This window comes from Aotus nancymaae, unplaced genomic scaffold, assembly GCF_030222135.1.
Source record: "Aotus nancymaae isolate 86718 unplaced genomic scaffold, 86718_ANA_hifiasm-v0.15.2.pri h1tg000062l, whole genome shotgun sequence".
In the NCBI taxonomy this organism is placed as follows: Eukaryota; Metazoa; Chordata; class Mammalia; order Primates; family Aotidae; genus Aotus; species Aotus nancymaae.
The window spans coordinates 23,218,404-23,224,408 of record NW_026988476.1 but is presented as its reverse complement, the minus strand read 5'-3'; positions in this window follow the sequence as shown (position 1 = coordinate 23,224,408).

Genomic DNA, 6,005 nt, shown 5'->3' with positions numbered 1-6,005 from the left:
TTAAATTTTAGATTTTAAAACCCTATTGATGGGTCCACTGGTATTAAGAAGACCAGTACTATTAAGTAGGGGAGAGCACAAAGTTGCAACAAAGACTGCATGTGATCTAGAATTCAGGTCTGTGGCCTTTCCAAGAAGTTTCACTAACAAGGAGCAGCCAAAAAGTGTTTATGAACAGCTCCGCAGAACAGAACTTGGGTAATTACAGACCCTTTGAGGACTGAGAGGCTAAGTCCGTTTTCCTCATCTCTGTGTGGATTGGCCAACAGTTCTGAGATGAACAAGATTGAGTAACTAAAGTATCAGAGGAAGAGAAAGAAATGCAAATAAGGAAGGTATTGTAGACGCTGAATCTCACCAATTCTACTTTCTAAGATTTATAGATAAAAAGAAAGCAAAGGGAAAAAAAGTTTTTGAAAAATGGGAAGTCTTTTGTTGCACAATATGTTTGCTGTCAGCTATGGCAAGTGACAATCATGGGAGGTACCACAAGAGCTTTCATACACATTAGCTCATTTTGTCTTAAATAATCTTAACCACAATGAAGTAAGGCAAGCATTGTTATTATTTCCATGTAACTGATGGTGAATCTGAGGCTCAAAGCTCACAGTCAGTCTTTGGCAGGACTGAAAACTGAACCTAGCTCTGACTGCAATCTGCATGTGATTTGTATGACACCTGAAGACAGTGATTTTTATTCAAGTATGTTAACTGTGTAGATTGATGCAGTCTAGAAAGGAGAGGACTGCTTGAAGAGAAATCTCTAAAAGCAGGTAGGTGTGATCAATATTAAATTGTATTTTCCCTTTTATTTTACTTATTTTATTTTATTTTATTATATCTTTTTGAGACAGAGTCTTGCTCTGTTGCCCTGGCTGGAGTGCAGTGGCACAATCTCGGTTTACTGCAACCTCCGTCTCCCAGGTTCAAGTGATTCTCCTGCCACAGCCTCCTAAGCAGCTGGGATTACAGGTGCCCACCACCACACCTGGCTAATTTTCTTATTTTTAGTAGAGATGGGGTTTCACCATGCTGACCAGTCTGGTCTTGAACACCTAACCTCAAGTGATCCCCACTCCTTGGCCACCCAGAGTGCTGGGATTACAGGCATGAGCCACGACACCCAGCCTATTTTACTTATTTTAAAAGCTATTTTTAATTCTACAAGTAACATATAAATATGTGCTCATCATATAAAGTTTTGATATAGAACTTAAGGTCTACCTTTATTTCCCCCTTACCATCCAGAAATAACTTTGTGGATAGTATGGAACATATCCATTCAAACGAACATATCTTTTTACCAACAAATTCCATATATGTAGGTAAACATATAAAAAATATGCATATATGTGTATATATATACACATATAGTGTGGGAATGTCTGTGTTTTTCATGTAAAAAAAAGATCAAACCACGGGTTACTTTTCCGTAACTTGACATTTCCACTTAATAAATATGTCTTTGAGATCTTTCTATGCCAATATATTATTTTTAGTAGTTCTGTTGGTTTTTTCGTAGGTTTGTTTGTTTTTGTTTTTGTTTTTCGGATATGGAATTTCACTTTTGTTGCCCAGGGTGGAGTGCAATGAGGTGATCTCAGCTCACTGTAATGTCCGCCTCCTGGGTTCAAGTGACTCTCCTGCCTCAGCCTCCTGAGTAGCTAGGATTACATGCAACTGCCACCACACCCGGCTATTTTTTGAAGAGACAGAGTTTCACCATTTGGCCAGGCTGACCTCAGGTGATCCACCCACCTCAGCCTCCCAAAGTGCTGGGATTACAGGTGTGAGCCACTGCGCCCAGCCTAGCTGTTCTTTCCATAGTGTTCCATAGTCATGATGTACAATAGGCTATTTAACCATTCTGTTATTTTCATTCTTAGATCAAGATATTTTCTATTACAGAAGGGTTTTCTGTTCTTAGTTTTTCTGGTTTTTGATTTTTTGTTCTTGCTTGGTTTTCAAAGAGATAATACACTTTGGATTATATTGTCTAGTACCTATATCTATGTCAGTAAGGGTTTAGGAAAGATAATCTCTCTCCCATTGGCTTCCCAAAAATATTTTTTAGAAAAATATATGACTTATCTGAGATTTTAAAGAGAAGAATATCTGTAGCAAACTATTACAATAATATATTTATCAGGCCCGGCATGGCAGTTTATGCCTGTAATCCCAGCACTTTAGGAGGCTGAGGTGGGTGGATCACTTGAGGTCAGGAGTTTGAGAACAGCCTGGCCAACATGGTGAAACCTCGTCTCTACTAAAAATACAAAAAAAAAAGTTGCCTGGTATGGTGGCAGGCGTGCTCCCAGCTACTCAGGAAGCTGAGGCACGAGAATCTCTTGAACCTAGCAGGGAGAGATTGCAGTGAGTCAAGATCATGCCACAGCACTCCAGCCTGGGTGACAGCAAGACCCTGTCTCAAAATAATAATAACATTTATTAATTTATATTTCATATAAAATTCTAAAGATAAAATAAGTAATTCCCTTTACTGAATAATGCTTTATTCCCTTGCTTACATATGGAGAACAAATATCAGTAACTAACTGTTTCATCTGATCAAGACTATGAATCACATAGTTAATCTGCTGGAAAGTTCAGAATCTAATTGTGGCCCATCTCTATTTTATAAATATATAGGGCTTTGCCCAGTATGTTTTATTCCTTGATTTCTTATTTTTCTAAACTTAATTTCCCTTTTTTTCCAATTTTCTCATATATATTCATTATTTTGCATGTCTTTTTATAAACCACCTTAAATCTATTAGAATATGTGAGATGAATAGATATGAATGGATAAACAAATAGAAAGGGTTGAATGAGTCAAACTTTTCTCAAATTGCATTTGCTGTAGTAAACCTATTACAAAATCTCCTTTATACCATATGCTTTTCCAAATTCTGAATTTTAAACTCCTACATCTGTATTTATCTTTACATCTACCATTTTCACTTAAACATATGAAAGTTCTCGAAGTAAAAATTCACCTAATAACTGTTTATATGTTCAACAAAGTAATTTAAACTTGCGTTTGCATATTCACATTCACTGTCTATGGTGAGCTGAATCATGTTCCCCCCAAAATTCATGTCTACCTGGAACCTCTGAATGTTACCTCATTTGGAAAGAGAGCCTTTGCAGATGTTAATTACTTCAGATGAGGTCATACTGTATTGGAGTGGGTCCTAAATTCAATGACTGGTGTCCTTACAAGAAGGGAGTGACACAGGAGACAAGACCACATGATAACAAAGGCAGAGATTGGACCATACAACTACAACTGAGGAACACAAGGAACACCTATGGGTGCTGACAACCACCCAGAGCCAGGAGAGAGGCCTGAGCAGTTTCTCCCTCAGAGCCCCCAGAGGGCACCCTGCTGAAACCTTGATTTCAGACTTTTGACCTCCAGAACTGTGAGACAATACAATTCTGGTTTTTTTTCTTTCTTTCTTTCTTTCTTTTTTTTTTTTGAGACAGGGTCCCGCCCTGTTGCTCTCTTGCTCACCCCAACCTCTACCTCCCAGGCTCAAGCGATTCTCCCAAGTCAACCTCCTGAGTAGCTGTGACCATGGCTAATTTTTGTATTTTTAATAGAGGCAGGGTTGGTTTTGGCCACGCTAGACTTGAACTCCTGACCACTCAAATGATCTGCCCACCTCAGTTTCTCAAAGTATTGGGATTACAGGAGGGAGCCACAGTGCCCAACCCATTTCTGTTGTTGCTATTTCTTTCTTTCTTTTTTTTTTCTTTTTTTGAGACAGAGTTTTGCTCTTGTCACCCAGGCTGGAGTGTAACGGCACGATCTCGGCCCACTGCAACCTCCACTTCCTGGGTTCAGGTGATTCTCTTGCCTCAGCCTCCCAAGTAACTGGGATTACAGGCACCTGCCACCACGCCCAGCTAATTTTTGTATTTTTAATAGACATGGGGTTTTGCCATGTTGGCCAGACTGGTCTCGAATTCCTGACCTCAGGTGATCCCCCTGCCTTGGCTTTCCAAAGTGCTGGGATTATAGGCATGAGCCACCACGCCCAGGCATTCCTGTTGTTATAAACCATGCAGTGCACCCCTAGGAAACAAATACACTGTCCCTCTATATCTTCTTAAAGTTTATAGTTAACCTCTCTCTCTCCCTCCTTCCCTCCTTTTCTTTCTTTTTTTTAAAATTGTTTGGGATATCACTCTCACCCAAGCTGGAGTGCAGTGACATGATCTTGGTTCACTGCAACCTTTGCCTCCAGGGTTCAAGCAATCCTCCCACCTCAGCCTCCCAAGTAGCTGGGACTATAGGTACACCACCACACCCAGCTAATTTTTGTTTTTGTTTTTTGTTTTGTTTTTGGTAGAGATAAGGTTTCACCATGTTGCCCAGGCTGGTTGCAAACTCCTAGGCTCCAGCGATCCTCCTGACTCAGCCTCCCAAAGTGCTGGGATTACAGGCATGATCCACCCAGCCCAGAGGTTTGTAATTTCCAACCTGAGAAGTAGAGTCAGGAGTGATCAAAGTTTATAATTTTTAACCTGAGCAGCAGAGTAATATGAATAAACAAATAAAGGACTATTTGTGAGTTCTTTTTGATGATTAAGAATTAGTGTGAATCTGAAGTTCTAAACTTAAGAAGTGAAGAAAGGAGTTACAAATGCAGGGCCATTGTTACTCATTTCTCATATTTAAAATACATGTTGCTGAATCTTGAAGATGAAATTTCTGAAGAACTTTGCTTTCCTACCATACCATTTAAATTTACTAGTGGTATTATCCTAACGGCTATCTTTTATGGTTCAAATAACCAAATGGGAAACCCATGGAAGGAATTTGTGAGCTTGTGAGTCTAGCATCATATATATATATTTGAGATAGAGTTTTGCTCTTGTCGCTCAGGCTGGAGTGCAGTGGCATAATCTCGGCTCACTGCAACTTCCACCTCCCGAGTGCAAGCGATTCTCCTGCCTCAGCCTCCCAAGTAGCTGAGATTACAGGCACCTGCCACCACGCCTCAGCCTCTCAAGTGGCTGAGATTACAGGCACGTGCCACCATGCCTCAGCCTCCCAAGTAACTGAGATTACAGGCACCTACCACCAAACTTTTTTGTATTTTTAACAGAGACAGGGTTTTACCATGTTGGGCAGGCTGTTCTCAAACTCCTGACCTCAGATGCCTCAGCCTCCCAAAGTTCTGGGATTACAGGCGTGAGCCACCATGCCTGGCCTAGAATCATATTTTGTTCAAGCTGAAACTTTAAATGAATTGCTGACTTATGATGTAAGGATAAACATACTTTTTTAAGCAGCAGTTGCAAAAACAATAAATCGATTCTGCCATTCAGTCCTTTAAATGCTCAGCAAATTACTGAGAGTTGCATTAGTGGAAATAAATCCTTATTGAAACAAAGCTTCTCTTTTTTTTTTCCTTTTTAATTTATATATGAAAATCAGAATAAAATACACATATACAAGGTGCTACCTCTAAGTCTTGCTCAGCACTGTATTATGATTATCAATTGCTTTTTATTGAAGGTTCATATGAATCTGTGAAGAAATATGTACTTTCAATTTACCTGTGGAGCAAGGTAGGAAAAAATCCTAGAGCACAGAAGTCATTAAATACATCTACAATGGTTGCATAATGTGGGCCTCACAGCAGCCTATAGCTACGGCCCAACTCACTTTTCAGTAATGAAAGGGCAGGAAGATGGCAAAATCTTTCTGATATAAACAAGCTGACAAGGATTTGGGGCTGCCTCCACGGTATGCGTCAATGTTGTACTGATTCACACTTTCTTTCATTTGAATATATGCCTTCAACACCACTGACCTTTGTTTCCAAGAGGAATAAGAAACATTTTTATAGGGTTTTGGTAAGTATGGTTTTGTGGATAGGCCTCTTACAAATTTTTAAGTAAATGCATTTCATAATTCTAAATTTTAAGTGTGATTTCAGTTAAAAATAAAAACAAAACCATCTTCACAATAGCACTAGACAATAAATATT